This window comes from Anastrepha obliqua, chromosome 4 (genome assembly GCF_027943255.1).
Source record: "Anastrepha obliqua isolate idAnaObli1 chromosome 4, idAnaObli1_1.0, whole genome shotgun sequence".
Taxonomy (NCBI): Eukaryota; Metazoa; Arthropoda; class Insecta; order Diptera; family Tephritidae; genus Anastrepha; species Anastrepha obliqua.
Window position 1 is genome coordinate 97,194,315 of NC_072895.1, and position 19,560 is coordinate 97,213,874.

Genomic DNA, 19,560 nt, shown 5'->3' on the forward strand with positions numbered 1-19,560 from the left:
AATGTAAGCTAATGTGCTTGAACTGCAAGCGAGAGCGCGGAACGAACGACAAAGAGCACAATCGGCCCCCGCGTTCGGCAACGTTCGACATCTGGCTCTGTCCTACTTGAGTGAGCATATATATGTATGTATATGTATGTATATGCGCATTTGTATATAAATTCACATACTCGTATTTGCATATGCCTTCTTCCTGTGTGCATGGTAATGAACCATTTCTCTGTTGAGAATAGGACGATGATAGAAAAAGTAGGAAATGAAAGGGAGTGTTTCGAGTGTAAAGTGTCTTGAAAAAGGCAAATCGATGATGGTGCCTCTTAGTGCTGTTGACTTATTAACGTCTGATGCACAATCGAAATTGAAGAAATCTTTCATGAATTTGATAAATGTTTCGTCATTTTTCACGTTTGTGTAAATGTAACTTGACCTATTCCATTGCAATTCCATTTACCTCCTTCTTTATATCCATACAAAATATCTATCAAACAAATAAAATTAAAATTTTGTTTTGAAAATTGCAACCCTTACATCAATATTTTCTTATGACGTTGTCACGTTAAACTATCGTCAGTAAACCGACTTTACAGACAACCTCTTTTTCTAATAGCAGTCGCCGCTCGGCAGGTTATAGCAAATCTCCGAGTGTACGAGTATTTCCATGAAAAAGCTCCTCCCTCCGTTTGTGTGGGACAACATCAAGACGCACACCACAAATATGAGGAGGAGCTCGGCTAAACACTCAAAAAGGGTGTAAGCCTCATTTTTATATATATAAGTATGTAATATATACCGAATAATCTGATATATTCCTTCATTTGTCAAAAATGTATGCAGTGTTACTAATTTTGAATAGCCGATTTGTGGATAGCGGTTTCGTATTAAAATGGCAGTGGTGAGCAAATAAAACAATCACGAATCTTACGAGGTGCTATGGCATTTATCCTAGCTTTAGATTGAGATGCCTTTCACAGAAAATAAAAAAAATACCAGTCTAACGGTTAGACTTGATAGAAGTGAAACCTTCCGTAAAACAAACTGAGAGAGAATAAGACGAAAGCAGCATTAGGGGCGGGATAATTATAGGTTCATTAAAATATTGCTATAAAGTTCATATTTTATTTTCTTTATTTTATCATTATTCATCCTCAATGTTTTCAATTTCAACAAATGATACGAGTGACTTATGATAGATAAAATATGATACAAATGCTTTGGTTTCGATGTTGTCAAAAAAAATACCCAAACGGACCGAAGAAACAGACTTACAAATTTCTTCCATTTTCGTCTACTTGTATTCATATAAAAATTTATGTCTCTTCCCACCAAAGCTAAATGTATTAGTATATTTCTTCTTGTATTTATTCAAGGCTGAAATCCCGGCGGTACTGCAATACCGGGCCAACCCGTGGCAGAGGTGGAGAGCAAGCCCCTAAAACACTCCGCGCATTTCCAAAAATTAGTTTAACATTTGTTGTCCTCCGATGGAGGATCTATCAGATGTTAAGCTGATAGGAACAGATACCACACTACCTACTTCAATAGATTTTCTAATAAACCTTTTGAGAATTACACGCTCACAAAAATTAATGTACGAAATATTTATACCGATTCACTTAAACTGACTTTTAGTATCTAAACCAAAAAACTGTTTTCAATAAATAATCAGAAATGTCCTACAATGCAAATTTCAAAAAAAAAAAAAAAAAAATTCCATTTTCGTCTACATGTATTCATATAAAAATTTATGGCTCTTCCCACCAAAGCTTAATGTATTAGTATATTTTTTCTTGTATTTGTTTAAGGCCGAAATCCCGGCGGTACTGCAATACCGGGTCAACCCGTGGCAGAGGTGGAGAGCAAGCCCCTAAAACACTCCGCGCATTTCCAAAAATTAGTTTAACATTTGTTGTCCTCCGATGGAGGATCTATCAGATGTTAAGCTGATAACCACACTACCTAGTCAATAGATTTTCTAATAAACCTTTTGAGAATTACACGCTCACAAAAATTAATGTACGAAATATTTATACCGATTCACTTAAACTGACTTTTAGTATCTAAACCAAAAAACTGTTTTCAATAAATAATCAGAAATGTCCTACAATGCAAATTTCAAAAAAAAAAAAAAAAAAAATTCCATTTTCGTCTACTTGTATTCATATAAAAATTTATGGCTCTTCCCATCAAAGCTAAATGTATTAGTATATTTTTTCTTGTATTTATTCAAAGCCGAAATCCCGGCGATACTGCAATACCGGGTCAACCCGTGGCAGAGAAGGAGCAAGCCCCTAAAACACTCCGCCCATTTCCAAGAATCAGTTTAACATTTGTTGTCCTCCGATGGAGGATCTATCAGATGTTAAGCTGATAACCACACTACCTAGTCAATACATTTTAAACAATAAACCTAATAAACCTTTTGAGAATTACACGCTCACAAAAATTATTTATATCAACATATAATATAACGCTTCGTAACTAAATAACTTTTAGGCCAGCGACGACAGCATGGCGCGGTAGCCGAGCGACTAGCAATGTGAGCTTCCGATCCAAAATCCTTGGTTCGAATCACAAGAAAAAATAAAAGTTATTTTTATTTAGTTCGTCGCTACTTTCATATCAACATATAATATAACGCTTCGTAGCCAAGAGGGTCGCTTTTTCGTTTCACTTTTCCTCAAATCACTCCCAACGATTCTAAAGAAGTTTTCACTTCAATAAATAATTACTTAGGTTTTGCTGTCTCCGCAAATTTCAAATAAAATTATCAGGCCTAGTTTTATTATTTCTTAATCTTATTTCCAACAATTCTAATTTCCAGAAATCTGTAAACTAAGGAAACTTCAATTTTTTCCCAAGACTTTTTCAAATTAAAACGATAAGAAAATGCATTCATACTCATCTGCATATATGTACATATGTGCATGCAAATGTATGTGTACATACATATTTACTCGTAAGTGGATATAATATTTAACCAAACTAAAGCTCATTGACGCAATTCAAAGTAGTTAAAGTGTTAGTATGCAGTATTTTTCCTTCAATGGTTGGAATATTTGCAGCTGGTCAAACAAAATTAATTAAATAGGCTTATATAAATAGTCAGAGAAAATAAATAAATAGTGTTTTAGAAAAAGTTTCCATTAGCTAAGTTCAATATGATTGGATTGTTTGCGAAACTAAGGCACCCTACTATCGACAATATAAGACCGAACAAACAATATGCAATTCCTTAGAAGCGGCTATGGTGAAACAACTCAGAAGGTTTGGCCAATATTAGACCGTTAACCGAGTCTTACCGATTCTTACCGTTAACCGATTCTCACCGAAAAAACTGTCAGGAAGTAAAAACATTGTCGAGTTTGCAGCTTATGTTGCAGCCTGTACCTTCAACGAAGGTGCTGGTGCAATATTAACATTTTTAAGCAACATGGGAATCAGCCTTGGACCAAGTGCTCATGAGTACGCTCGAGATCAAGATTTTCATCGCGTTGCCAGGGCTGATAAACAAGCTGAACAGCAGAGCAAAGAGGGACGAATTGAACGTAGATTGAAAAAAAAGTAGCAGAGGACAATGACATTGCTGCAGGGAATATCCTTTATGGAGCTGGAATCGATGATTCCGTTTAAGGTATGAAAAAAAAATTTTTTTCTTTAGTTTTTCAGAGTCATTTTTTCAAACGCGTTTTTCCCGAAACGACTTCTTAAAAGTCGGTGCCAATCACAACTCCGAAACTATTCAACCGATTCTTTTCAAATTTGGCACACGTTTTCTAAATCAAAAATACCTCGCCCCCCCCCCCCCCCACTGTTTTTTTTTATTTTTTTTTTTTAAGGTTGTTTTTCACTTACAAATATGGCGAAATTTTTCGCCAAAAATGCTCGTTTTAGGTTTTTTTGCCACCAAAACTACAAAAATGAAAAAAAATAATTTTATTAATGGGGGGGGGAGCATTGCGTCATACTTTAACTGAAAAATTCGACTTTTTTAGTTTCAGATGATTCTACGACGAATGCCGATTGGCACCGCAGAGCACCTCTCGAAAAACATATCTCCAAAAAAACTCTGTCATGGGCTTATTTGTCAATATTTTATTATTAATATTTTTTAAAAACTTATTGAAAAGATGTACAATAACATGCAACTGATTTTATTAAAGTATCTTAAACCATATTTCTGTAAAAAATTCAAAAAAAAGTGTTTTTTTTTTAGCGCTAAACCCTACCACCCCCTTAAGTCATTTTGCTTCGTTCCTGTCTGAACACCGACTGATTGGCAGCCGAAGTTTACCTTTTTTTATCCTCCTTGAAAGCCAATTCTTAGGCCAACTCGTCCGTCTGCATAATTTCAAGATGGTCGTGGATCGCCTTTTAGCAAATTTCTGATGCATACAGAGAATCGCATTTCCTTAGAAATGCCAAAAGTATCATCACTTTTGCCCATGGTTACCAAAATTTTGGCCAGTTAAATGTAATGTCTGAAGAGTCTTGGTACCTGTCTAAGGAAATTTGTCTTGAGCGATCTTCACCTTATGGACGTCAGGAATAAATAAATATATAGTAATGCAATCATTGGCTATTGCTGCCTAAAAATCTTGATTTTTTAAACTGCATCATGGTCAATTTCTCGAAGACACTGTCCAGCAATCTATGTTTTGGTCTTTTATTATCAAACCTCCCCAAAATCTTGTTACCGGTAGTAAATATTCAAGATAGTGAGATTTTTATTTTACTGGCAGTTGCATAGTAAATTTTGCGGCATTGAGCGAACTCCCAAAGATTGAATAGACGGAGAGCTCATGACCAAAAAACCCAACATATTTTATACTTCTTGAAATTTTGTGTGAGATTAGTTTTTTAATACTAGAATCGATATCCCGCGGGCTGGCTGCTCAACAGCGGTCTTAAATAATATGTTGGGTTTTTGGGTCATGAGCTCTTAGACTATTATGAATCACCATTCAAAATTCCTAGTAAAAAAGTAGCCAGCGCGTGCGACAGACAGTATATATATACGCTCTCTCTCGCGCGCCCAAAAAACGCTAAAGTCAGGTTCAGAACAACGAATTAATGAGTCTTCAAATATAATTTTATTTATTTATTTATATACACTTTTTTTTGCTTTTTTCTTTCAATGAAAAACCGACCAGAGGTGTTCATTGAAAAATTATTCACTTCGACGTACCTACCGCACTACTTGAATTGCTCTAGGTTTGTCAAGAAACCATTTAAAAATTTTGGCGAGTGATTCAATCAATTCCACCGTGTAGTTCGTTGGCCGAAATGTACATACGAGGGGTGCCTTTTATATGTCGGGATTAGCGCACAAAAACAAATTTTAATCATCGAAAATTACTTTATTGTTTTTCAAAATATTCTCCATGAAGATCTATACAGTTTTGCATGCGTTTGAACCAATTGTCGAAGCACTTTTGCCACTCTGAATGAGGTACCTCCAAAACATGCATTCTGAATGCCGCAACCGCTTCTTCAGGTGTCGAAAAACGTTGACCTCTCAGTTTGTTTTTTACGTACGGGAATAACAAGAAGTCATTCGGTGCCAAGTCAGGACTATACGGCGGATGATCTATTAATTCGATATTTTGGGTGCTCAAAAATGCAGTTGTTTGAGCCGATGTGTGAGAGCTCGCATTGTCCTGGTGAAGAGTGATCCGTCTTTGGCGATTGGTTTTCCTAATTTCTTGGAAGACAACTGGCAAACAAATGGTTGTGTACCACTCAGAATTTACTGTTCTGCGTTGTTTTAGTGGTACGGTTGCGACATGTCCAGTTTTTCCGAAAAAACAGGCGACCATTTGCTTGGAAGTGCTTCGTGCGCGAACAACTTTTGTTGGATTGGATTTGGCTCATCTTGAAACACCCATACAGTCGACTGCTGTTTACTTTCGAGCTCATACGCGTAAATCCATGATTCATCACCTGTCACGATGTCATAGACGTGTTTCGAAGCCCCGCGATCGTATCTTTTGAGCATTTCCTTCGACCAATCGACACGAGCCTAATATTGTCTCAATCTCACGATAGGTCACATGACGATCTTGCAATATCAGTTCGCGCACAGCATCAATGGTTTTCGGAACAACAACTGATTTTGGACGACCTTCACGAAATTCGTCTTGGAGTGAACTACGACCACGATTGAATTCACCATACCATCGATAAACACTGGTCCTTGATGGAGCTTCATCGCCAAAAAATGAATTAAGTTCATCCATGCATTGTTGCTGAGTTAATCCACGTCGAAAGTTGTAAAAAATAATCGCACGAAAATGTTCACGATTTATTTCCATTTTTGGACCGAGATGAATCTTTTATTAATTTAATTTCATGTTCACTCTTCGTGCATTCACACACAAAGTTATTATTTCATTTTCAGTTTCCCCTCTTTTTAACACAGCATGGAGCTTTAGGGGTATACCTGTTTTTATACGAGCAGATTGCATTCAAGAGCATGACATAGTACTTAATCATATACTCGTTTTTTCTTTTGTGCTATCATTATTTTAATATATTTAAGATAAAATAAGTATATTAATCATCGAAGTGGATCAATCATCATCGATCTTAACTTAAAATATAAATATGAGTATTACTCGTAATTGTATGCTTAATCTACCTTTCATCTACTCTCATCACTATAAGAAAATGGGTGAAAGTTCGCTCAATTAACAGAATAATCGAAGGGCCATGATGAAATGAGCGAATGGTACTCACATTTAAAAAGTCTGCTCTCGTTGTACAATACAAATTTATGTAAATGTTGATCGATATGCTTATGTATTGTATATCAAAAGTAAAGCTTCCATCAGGCTCGAAGTGGAATTCGTTATGACTGTTGCCGATATCGATAAATTGGATGTATGGGTTTAAAAAAAAAGCATTGAAAAAACATAATAAAATTTATTAAAATATTCGGTGGCTTTAAAATAGATTACGAGTATTACAAAAAAAGGAAAATTGAAATCCTGTTTTTTCATTGAGCTGCATGCGGGATCAGTTTCATGACAAAACTGAACTTTATTTTAAAGAGTTTGAAAGGAACGATTATTAACACTTTGAGTACCGCCGCATACATGAAATAAAATATGTCTTACCCTCTACTCTGAAATTTTGAATTGTTCTTTGAAATGAAAAAAATGTCTTCAAAATATAATATAGAAAAATTTTTTAGAAAAATTATATTAAAATTATTCCAAAACATGATCGCTTTTGGATTTGAATGCAACGTGTTAAGCCAAATATGTGCAAATATGGAAAATAGTTGGAATTCAACAGCGTTGCACTTCCATAAAACTGTTTCCATTGAGAATTTTTACTGATTGAAAAGAATGCTATACCATCTGAAAATACGGACACCACTAATATGTACGTACAATTACATTAAGCAATATTACATAAATCAATCTAAAAGTTCCAAAATTTTGCCTTCCGTACTGACCAGCCTCAATCGGTAATATTCAATAACAAATTTATTTCATCTTTACATTGAATTTTATCGTTTTTTGTTATACCTATGTTGTGGAACATTATAGAAGTATACTCGTAAAAGACGAATATACCTGCACATTTACATGCTTTCCCCAGTTTGTGTGGGCTGCTTTTTTGATGAAGTAAGAGTTGGAAAAAGAAACGTTAAGCCATGAGAGTCAGTTATACACACTCACTTAGCGCTAAGCCGGCATATCCAATATCTGTACCAGTTAGGAGTGGGATAATTTTCGAATAATATTCGAATAAACATTATTCGAATAAAACGAATAATACTATTCGTTTCAAATAATTCGAATAGTTCATTATTTGAATACTTTACTATTCGAATACCTCACTATTCGAATACCTTACTATATATTCATTTATATCAGGGAGAAAATGCTTTTAAAAATATGCAAATTACATTGGCCCTTCTCATGGTGCTAATCAGTTTTTCTCGATTTTTGAACATTGTGATTTTTTGATTAGACCGCTTCATGTTTCAATTAGCTAATATGATAAGATTTCTTTGGTATTGTTCTTGATAAAACATCGACAGGTATAGATACTTATATGTATGTGCATAACTAAATGTGCATAAAAACATCAGAGCGTTTCTAAAAAAATATTTGGTTTTACCTCGTAACAATTCTTGTGTTTAGACGCCTTAATATTAATATTAGCGTGGCCCGCATCGCACTTTTCAATTTCCCATATAAATTGTATGGAGAAATATGATTTCACATTTTCTATGTCCGGATCGAAATAATGGTTTTCTCTCAAAGAATAAATATGGAGCCTTATACTTAAGCGATCGAAATTCCCCCAACTAAACTCAACCCAAAGAAAAGTTTGCCTGAAATGTCCATCTATATATTTCTCATCGCCAGTTACCTAAGCGTATGCATGGTCGTAGGACTGTCTGCACTCGTTTATCGGGCTTAGGTCAGTCAGTAGCAGGTAGAGTATATGAGTATATGTATGTGCATATAATAGTACTGCGAAAGAAAATAATTTCACGCCTCAAGCAAGAGTAGTCCGCTAATCTAAGTAAATATTTACCAAAATATGAAACAAAAACAAAGCGCCGACACAATAAAAAGTAGGTAGTATTTTCATTTAATATAAGCCTTTGCGTGGTTTTTGAATTTGCATAGGTGCATGCACTTGTACAGAAACCGATTAGTAGTCCGCTAATCTAAGTAAATATTTACCAAAAATATTCGAATAGTTAAGTATTCGAATAGTAAGGTATTCGAATAGTGAGGTATTCGAATAGCAATATTCGAATAAACGAATAAAAAATTTTAATAAATATTATTCGAATTACGAATACCTCTCGAATAAAAGATTTTATTATTCGAATAATTTTTATTCGAATAGTCCCACCACTAGTACCAGTTAATTCAATCATTTTACGTGAAAGCTAGGATTTCTCTTTTTTTTATTTATTTTTAATTAGCTACACCCGACGTACGTTGCTAAGGCTCCATTATTTTTTGTGAGCTTCTAATAAAAATTAAGACACCGTAAAAAAATGTTGGGTTTTTTTTCAAAGCATGCCCTTAAGCTATATTAAGCCCCGTAATCCCACTGGTAATGTAATCGGCCTAAAGTCCCCACAAAAAGGATCATAATGACACTCATAGATTAAGGGCTTACATGGGTTTCGTTGGGTAAAAAAGACCTATTTTCAATATTTTTTTTTATGTAAAAAATTATTTATTTAATTCAAACTTTTTTCTGTCTTATAGATACATATTTAAAGAATAATTTCAAATTTTCAAAAAAAAAATTAAAACTCCTCCATTGTGACGTCATTTTCGGTGACCCCTCGAAAAAAAGGTGCGTCCGCGTTGTCAGCATAACTCCTGACAGGCTCATCAAAAATGAAAAAACAAAAATAAGTGCTTTAGTTAAGACCATAAACTCGTGCTTGAACGAAGGAAAGAAAAAAAGCAAAAATTGGAATTTTGGCAGACATTTTGTCAAAAAAATGAAAATTTCGGTCAAATTTGCTTGACATTTTGTTTTTTTTAAGCAGTTGTAATTAAAAAAAAAAAAACAAAATCCTTCGTTCAAGCACGAGTAAATTGTATTTCTAACACCTGTGTGAAATTTCATCAAAATTGGTTGACTAGTTTTCGAGAACATTTGACAACCGACTTTGAAAACACGGTTCCGAGAAAAACGCGTTTAAAGTTTTGAGTAACAATAAAAGTGGCTTGGAGCACACACATTTCAAAGACTGTATCTCTGAATTTATTATTCGGATCGACTTGAAAATTTAGGATAATATTCTTGAGAAGATGTAGAAATTAATAAGCAAAAAAAAAAATAAATCGATTTTTTGAACCAACGAAACCCATGTAACCTCTTAACAATTTTGTCGAAAATTTCAGAGCCTTTTGTCAATCGCCCCCTACCGCTTTTGAATTAACCATAAAGCGCTCGTCCCATATTATTAAACTGGTTGCCTAAATTTACAACATTCTGGGTGTTTACTAATACCAAATACCAATCTATCGGAATTTTAAATATTGTTGTTGTTATTCTGACAGCATCAATAACTACAAGTAATTACGAGCCAATTGTGCCAGCACGCTTTTAGTGAGGAATATTTCTCCTGTCCCATCAGGTGCATACCAAAACAGAATTACTCCCACAAATATGATTTTTCGAAATATTTTTTATTCAAGCACCATCTAGCCTACGAATTTTTAGGAAAAGTATATATATCTTTCACCTGAAAATATAAGTTTTCAATATAAGCCTAATTGGAGAATATAAGGGATTTTTCGAAATATTTCGACACTAGCGCCATATGGAGAGCAATAATATTAAGAAAAAAGGAGGAGTAAGCTCTTCTGCAGACTCTGCTATCTACCAGTGAAAGTTTCTGTTAAGATGAACGTATTCAAACAAACAAAAAGACCGGCAAAGTATGCTGCTACAACAACAACAACAATCACCAAAGTTCTTAAAATGACCTCGTTATAAGCTATTATACTTTCCATATCGTCCACTGTTATTTTGTTAAATAATATACTCAACATACAGACATGACAGTCTAATAGTTTTATTATGCACCTTATCGAAAGATTTATAATTTTTTAATGAGACAGCTGCAGTATACAAACATACGAGCAACGGAGTGCGTGAAGGTCAAAATAAGCATCTTCATCATTCAAAGTAATTTGTTTTCTATTTATGTATAATAGCAAAACAGTTATTCAAAACCAAAGTCGGATGATTAATTTTGCGCCATCTTGTACAGGGTGGCTGATGAAAGCCGCTACCAAAAAAAAAATTGAATAACTTTTTTTCTTTTTAAGTTATCTGTTCCATTTTTGTTTTAATTTGCAGATTGATCTTTAAAATTTATTAAAATGGATAACTGGGACACGCAAACAAGAATTTGGATAGTCCGCCGCTATCACGCACTGGAGTCCGTAGTTTTGGTACAGAGAGAGTACAGGCGGATGTTTGGCGGCGATCGCCCGAGCAGATAGACCATAATGAGACTGGTGAATAATTTTGCTGAGCAAGGAACAGTCGCAAGAAGGCCTTATCATCGAAACCCACCAGTTCGGACGGAGGAAACGATCGCTGCTGTAGCTGCAGCTATACAAAGCAATCCAAGGGTTTCAACAAGAACCTTATCTGCTCAACTTGGTGTCAGCCGACAGTCTTTGCAAACAATAATGCACAAAGATTTAGACTTATTTCCCTACAAAATTCAAATGGTTAACAAACTGAATGCAGCAGACTTGCCGATTCGCTTGGAATTTTGCCAGAAGATTCTGCAAATGGTGGAAGAAGACCAAAACATGTTAAACTGCCTTTTCATGTCTGATGAGGCCCATTTCGATTTAAACGGCAATGTGAACAAACAAAATTGTCGAATATGGAGTACTTCTAACCCACAGATACGCCACGAGACGGAATTGCATCCTCTTCGCGTGACAGTGTGGTGTGCGGTTTCTTCACGCTGTATTGTCGGGCCTTATTTTTTTTGAAGAAAATGGTCACACCGTTACGGTTACTGGAGACCGTTATTTGAAAATGCTGAAAGAATTTTTCTATCCAGAACTACGCCGAAAGAGAATTCCTTTCAACTCTGTGTGGTTTCAACAAGATGGGGCAACGTCTCACATAGCCCAGACTGTTATGACAGAGTTGCGACGAAAATTTCCCAATAAACTGATTTCAAGAAACTCCGAATTTCGTTGGCCCCCCAGGTCGCCTGACCTTACTGCACCTGACTTTCTCTTGTGGGGTTTATGTAAACAAGAAGTTTATAAAACAAAGCCAACAAATTTGGATGAACTAAAACAATCCGTTAGGGCAACAATTGCGGCCTGTCGCAACTCTCAAAGCAGCAATGAACAACTTGTTACTAAGATGCCGCACTTGTGTCAACGAGCATGGGGGGCATTTAAATTTAATTATTTTTAAAACTAGTTAAGCTACATTTAATAAAATTTAATGACCTTCAACTTGAAAAAAAAATAAATGAATTCCATACACTAAAAAAAAAGTTATTTGAGTTTCTTAATGTAGCAAAATTCATCAGCCACCCTGTAGTACAGACATCATTTCTCATATTTAAAGAAAAGTTATGCAACTCATTTTATGGAAGACGCGTTTTCCAAAACATACGTAGATCGTCTCTATATTTATTTATTATGGGTATTAAATTTAGATGGAATGGAATAGGAGTTGAGCTTATAAATGACGGAAAAGGAAATACAAATTTACGCAAAAACGTATTAAATAAGAAAAGAATAATAAATTTTGTTTGTAGACCAACAAGCAGCAGCTGTTATTGAACATTTCATAGAGGCATTTAATTACTTGTTTATCATTATTTTATTTTATTACGTTCTTTTCACAACTGTGCACGCGCTGCCCAAATGCACTCACTCACAAAAAAATTCACACGAATGCACAGTGGTCCGGCGGCCGGACAAAATTCAATTTTTCAACATTTTTGAAATAAAAATTTGATAATGCAGATGTTTTCTTAAATATTCAAGGCAGATTTCCTACTTACTATACTTAATTTAAAAAATTGTTCATTGTAGTTTTATGACTTTAAACATGAAATTGTATGCAAATCGTACTTCATACAAGAGTTTCATTTTCATGTCTGCAAATAAATATTACCATTTGATTGTTAACCAAATATTAAAAAAAGAAAAGATAATTGAATATATTAACGGAAACAGTAATAATTCTCTTAAGTTGTGGTACAAAATCCAATTTTTTTTTTGAAATTTCAAAATTTTTCGAAAGTTTTTTTTTTAAAGATCATTTTTTTGAGTGGTGCACACCGGTCCACTTGAAATCAACATGAGTGATGTAGCCACATATTTCAGCTATGATCTCAAACTGAAACCTGTTGCGCAAAGTTGCGCAAATTAAAAATAATGTAGCTTTTGTGCATTTACCCACAGGCAAAACGTTAAATATGGCTTATGCAATTTTGTGTAAAAGACAGAAAAAGACATCACAGACCCCATCAGCATTAAGAGACAACTAAAAAAAAAATTTAAAAATTAAAAAAAAAAAAACAAAATTAAAAATAAAAAATAAAAAAAAATTAAAAATTAAAAAAAAAAAACTTAAAAAAAAATAAAAAAAATCTAAAAACAAAAAAAAAATGAGGAGAGAATAACCTTACCGTAAACCTCCACGTGGTACTCTCTGGGGTCGTGAAAAATGTAAAAATGAACTCACCAGCTAATTACGGAAGTAAAAATGTATTTATACTATTCAATGAATTTAAAATTTGCTAAAACTAAGGTCAGATTCGTCATCACTGATCCTTAAAACCCCTAAATATATATTTTCAGCTTAATTAAATGAGTTTTTGAATTTTGTCCGCCAACGCCTTCTGGTCGGACCACTGTGGAATGGTGCAATACTTTTTGCTTTCATGCTCATACATACATACAACCTTGTTATTCTCGTGATAAGCTCGTAGGATATGCAATGTGAAGAATTCAATTTTAGAAAGTCGGCACTCATGAGATTTTGATTATTCAACGGTCACGTGCCTGCCACAGTACAGTCTGATAATTTTTTTAATTTACACAATCATTATAGCGAAAATAACTGTAAGCCATCATTATTTCTTTAGAAATATGCCGGAAAAATTGTTACTCTTACTTGAGTGATTACGGCGTAGAAAAACGCATAATTTTGTGGCGATGTTTCAGTGTTCGCCTCCTTATGGAGCTATATTGCGGAACAGACTGTGCATGAAAGAGAGAGAAGCTGAGACTTAAGGGGGTAGTATGGTTAATTCGGTGTAAAACAATCATATTTTTCGAAATTTTTTTTGTCGACACAGTTGATTTATTCAAAATTTTAAAATTACTTCATTATAAAGTCATATTTAAAGAATATTGTGTGAAATTTTCATTGATTTTTATGAAGAAATGAGTTGGTGGCAGCGAATCTTCGCGGACGTCTCATAAAAAAGTTTTATTGCGGTGTCCCTCAGAACTCATTACTGGATCAACTAAAATCAAAAAACCAAATTGATTTCATCAGCTAATAAAGTTTCGCAGGTAACAACGTCGAATTTTTTTTTTTTTTTTAATTTTTTAAAGCGCTTTGAAGTCAAAACACCGATTTTTCATAAAAAAAACTTGAAAACTTTGTTGTTTTAAAATATGACAAAATTAAAAAAAAAAAAATTCGACGTCATTACCTCGTGAATAAAGTAAAGAAACAAAAAAACCAAATTTGAAAAGAATCGGTGCAGTAGATATGAATCTACAGTGGACACCGACCGTAAAAAAGGCAAGTGTGAGAAAAACGCGTTTAAAGATTTCGGCAGCGTGAAATCCGGTTGGAGAGGTAGATACTTAATCCTTTGTGTCTTTGTCAATTTTACTCCAATGCACTTCAAACTTTCACACAATAATCTTAAGATGTTATAGAATAATTTAAAAAAAAAAAAAAAAATGAAAAAAAAAAAATACCATACTACCCCCTTAAGCAATACCAGAGATCAGTTCTGTGTTCTATTTAAGCTCACTGTTGTTCAGCTAAGTCAAACCAAGCTAAGTAAGCTTAGCCAATACCTCATCTAAGCAACAACAAAGTCCCGAAAGTCCCGGAAGTCCCGAACATAGTCGTATATATGAGTAGCTCAAATTTAAATGTCATCTGCCGTAAGTTCGAATACAAAGAGGTAGAAAGAAAGACCACTTCGGACAGCGGTTTCCACGAGAGTCGGTTCTATTTACCGAAACGACCCGGATCTATATCCGGCCAAGACCTGTCACCCCAGCGCCATTCCCCGTATGTAAGTATGGGGAATGTTTATGCTGCTACAACAACAACAACTTCTTATAAAAAAAAAAATTATTGAAAAAGGATCGCTCCATTGTGCCTTGGCTTTGGTCGACAATGGAGAACGCTGCAAATATGGTATATCAAGTCCAGATCTGAATCCATTGGACTAGATAGAGTTTGTGTTAAGAATTGGAGAACATAAGGCCTCACAGAAATTTGGAGAGGCTCAAACAATCTTTTGTTTGAGCAGCGACGTCAATATAGACAAAATAGCTGAATGGCCTAAGCGTTTGAAGGCTTGTTTAAACGCAAATGGTGAACATTCCGAATGAAAATGAATTTTTTTTTTTAATTTACATGATTAAATAAAACTAGGAAGCTAGTAGCACTGAAGCGCCGTTTTGATACCATTATGAGACCTCCAACAGGCAGATATCTACAGGCAGTCAGAGCTGTTGATATAATGGAGGAGATTGATTGAATTTAGGTTGGCGCACTGCCCCAGGCTGTCGAAGAAAGGAGCGCCCAGTGACCTTAGTCGTCTAGCTGCCAAACCCGGACATTTACAGAGAAAGTACTCAACATTCTCCTTCTCTGAAAGGTCCCCACAGCTTCTCCCATGGGGATTAAATGGTAACTATAGCTTTTCCGCGTGTGTGCCGTTCGTCCAGTGACCGATAAACAGAGTTACGAGTTTGGAAAGGAATGGCGCACAAGGACTTTCTGAGTTCTTCGTATATCGTATCGGGGCCAAAGGGTTTTCGAAATAGCACATGAAGAAATGGAGCTCCATCTTTTCTGCGCTTTCCTGAGAAATAATTTGTGCAGTTCCTCTTTAATAACTGTCAGGGGGATGCCGAGGACCGGATAGGAGGTCTCTGAGGCCAATTCAGTCCCCATCCTGGCAAGCTCATCAGCAATTTCATTTTCCTCTATGCTCCTATGTCCTGGAACCCAGATCAGAGAAATGTTAAATGTTCCATTTTGGAACCGTCAATGAAGACAGAGATGCTAGCTTCGGTGCAGATTTTCCCCTCGATCCAATCCTGCCTTTTTGGAAAGATTGCTCTAGCACGACCCTCAAACTCTAGTTTGCGGATAGAGATATCTGTTCGAAGTTCGGAGAAATACGGTGTTAACTGCCCGAAAATGCTACCATGTCCCTTGAGAGATTGTCTCCAGAGGCTAATCTTCTTTAAACTGATTGCACTTTGAGCTGCGTTGGAAATGACGGAAAAGTCGATGGGGAGTAAGTGCAAAAGGACATTCAGGGCAACACTGGGGCAAGTTTTACATGCTTCGGTGATGACAATGTATGCAGTCCTTTGCACCCTCCCCAGTTTAGTGTTATTTTAGCCCTTCCGAAGAGCTTCGCACCAAACTAGGCATCCATACGTTAAATATTGTTAGTTTCCGAAATATTGAAAAATCTATTGGGAGAACATATTCCTCTATTCAGCGAGTTGTAACAAATTTTCGGCAAACTGGAATTTTTACATCTAAGCCCAGGTCAGGGCGTCCGAAAAAATTATCGACCCGGGAAGAGCGTTCTATAATCAACTTGGCAAATGTTAATCCCCGGATTACATCCTTAAAATTAGTTGAAAACATAAATCAAACATTAAAAAAAAGTATTTGTGGACTGAAACTGCCAGAAAAGTTCTACATCAAGCTGGATACCATGGTAGAGTCGCCCGAAGAAAGCCTTTCATTTCTCTTGTGAACAGACGTAAACGCATTCAGTTTGCTAATGAGTACATAAATAAGCCTCCCGAGTTCTGGAAAAAAGTAATATTTTCAGCCAAAAGTAAATTTTGTATATTCGGAATAAAAGGCCGTTAAATTGTTTGGCGAAAACCTGGAACTGCTCTTGTAAGGCAAAATCTTGTTGGCACGGTTAAGCACGAAGGTGGCGGGATTATGGTTTGGGGCTGCACGGCGGCAAATGGGGTGGGTCAGTTAGAATTTATTGACTCGACGATGGATAAATGGGGATACTTGAACACACTAAAATGGAATTTAAAACAAAGTGCAGAAAATCTCGGCTTATCAAGAACATTTTGGTTTCAACAAGATAACGACCGAAGCACACAGCCGAGATCGTTAAGCTTTGGCTCTTGTAACGGGTGATTAATTAAGAGGAGTTTTTTTTCATTTGCGTTTTTTTTACAGATCGCGCGCGAGTTGTGGCAAACTGTCATCGTGGATTTGTTGAACAGCGTTTGGCATTCCATCATGGAAAGACTCACACCGCAACAACGTCTACAAATTGTTCAACTGTATTATGAAAATCAGCGTTCTGTGACAAATGTTTTTCGTGCGCTTAGACCGCATTATGGTCAACATAATCGGCCTGCCTTAAACACTATTCGACATACCATCAACAAATTTGAATCCGAATATTCATTGGTGGATAATTCTCGACCGAATAAACCACGTCCAGCAAGAAGCATTGAGAATATAGCGGCAGTAGCAGAGAGTGTACGTGAAAACCGCCATGAATCGATTCGGCACCGTTCTCAGCAACTTGGACTGTCGTATGGAACAACTTGGTCAATTTTACGGAAGGATCTTCATTTAAAAGCATACAAAATACAGCTCGTACAAGAACTAAATCCAAATGACCTTCCTGCACGTCACCGTTTTGCTGATTGGGCTCTTGAAAAGATTGAAGAAGATCCGCTGTTTTCGAGCAAAATTTTGTTCAGCGATGAGGCGCATTTCTGACTCAATGGTTACGTCAATAAGCAAAATTGCCGTATTTGGGATGAAGAGCAACCAGAACAGGTTCAAGAGCTACCTTTACACCCAGAGAAAACAACGGTCTGGTGTGGTTTATGGGCTGGTGGAATCATCGGTCCATATTTTTTCAAAAATGATGATGACCGCAACGTAACTGTGAATGGTGCTCGCTACCGTACCATGATATCGGACTTTTTGCTACCTGAAATTGAATCTAACGATCTCTACGACATTTGGTTTCAACAAGACGGAGCCACTTGCCATACAGCTCGTGAAACAATGACTTTATTGAGAAGTCATTTCGGAGAGCAGCTGATTTCACGTTTAGGACCTGTGAGTTGGCCACCAAGATCTTGTGATATCACATCTTTGGACTTTTTTCTTTGGGGATTCGTGAAGTCCAAGGTCTATGCTGATAAACCAGCTACGATTGAAGCTCTGGAAGCCAACATTACGCGTGTTATTCACGACATACCAGTCGAAATGCTCGAACGAGTGTTTGAAAATTGGACCTTCAGAATGGACCACCTTAAGCGTAGTTGCCGCCAACATTTGAATGAAGTCATATTCAAAAAGTAAATGTCAAAGAATGTCCTTTCAAATGATAAATAAAGGTTTTGAACATAATTTACATTTTTGTTTTTTTTTTAACTATTGAAAAAAGCACCTCATGATTGATCACCCGTTACAACGCGCCAAAACAGCTTAAAACACCGCCACAGTCCCCAGATCTTAACATGGAGCATCTGTGGGATCTATTGGAAAAAAGAATTCGTCAGCAAGTGATTACAAGTAAAGAGATTTTGCGGAGTGTCATGAAGGCAGAATGGAGGAAGATAACAGCAGAGGAAACAGAGAAACTAGTAAGTTCAATGCCAAATAGGCTGAGTGAAGTCCTGAAGCAACGTGGATATCCAACTAAATATTAGATTTAATTTTTGCATATAGCAAATCATGTTTTTGTATTAGACTTTAAGACTGAACGCAGACTTTATGGTCGCTTTATTTACTTGTTACAGCCATTATTCACCGTTATCTAAAAACTTATGTGAGGAATCTTGAAATTTATTATTGTTTTTGATACTTAAACATATAATAAACATATAAATATATACAAATTTATAAAAATTATAAAATCAGGTTATGTGTTTCATTCACTAAAAAGTTATTGTAGGGTGAACGCAGACTTCGTGAGGCATGTGTACATCCACAGCACGACCTGCGGCTTGAGACCCCATTTTTTACCGAACATAGATTTGCAGGAGTAGAAGGCAGTACTGGCCTTCTTTACCCGATTTTCAATGTGTAGCTTCCAATGGAGTTTGGAGTCAAGTATCACTCCAAGATACCTAACTTCCGATGAGAGCGTGAAAACGTTGGGAAGTCGAAAGGGGCAGCCCAGCGACTGAGTACAGCCAGTGACCTTTCCAAATTCTCAGCCATGACTGAGGGAAACGGTCCCGATACCATCAGGACCAAGTCATCGGCGTATGCTACTACCTTAACCCCACCCTTATTTAGCATTATCAGAACTTCGTCAATAGTAGGGGTGAAAGGGTATCTTATTTTTTATTGAATAAAAAAGTTATTCAAAAACCAAATTGGATTATTAGTTTTGCGCCACCTTGTACTCATACACGTTTTGAATGTTGATAAAAATTAGAACACATGAATGTACGCGTAGATATTCAAATATGTATGTATGTATGGATGTATGTCGCATACTTATATAAATGCACTTCCTTTTTCTGAAGTTCACGGGCGGTGCAAGACGGATTTTAATCGCCCACGAGCTGCGAGTAATTCATTTGTATGCATATCTATGGAAATTGCACGAGCATTAAAAAACCGAGTTCCTGTATATTTTTACATCATACCGAAATGCGATAAAACACAATTTTCTTCTGCACATACACATTAAACAATACACGAGTGATACGTAGTGCAGTAATACATATATATATATATATATATATTTTATTTGGTATAGGTGTTTTACAAACGTATTTGCAAATA

At 35.8% G+C, this 19,560-nt stretch overlaps 1 non-coding gene and 2 pseudogenes across 1 annotated transcript; all 3 read right to left on the reverse strand.

Moving 5' to 3' along the window:
* Positions 1-1,358: 1,358 nt before the first annotated feature.
* LOC129246657 (U2 spliceosomal RNA) lies at positions 1,359-1,546 on the reverse strand (annotated as a pseudogene).
* A 247-nt stretch (positions 1,547-1,793) lies between these two features.
* On the reverse strand, positions 1,794-1,993 carry LOC129246559 (U2 spliceosomal RNA). The gene has a single exon (XR_008582478.1). It is a non-coding gene; the product is annotated as a U2 spliceosomal RNA (small nuclear RNA).
* Positions 1,994-2,219: 226 nt separating this feature from the next.
* Positions 2,220-2,403, reverse strand: LOC129246554 (U2 spliceosomal RNA; annotated as a pseudogene).
* Between the last annotated feature and the right edge of the window lie 17,157 nt (positions 2,404-19,560).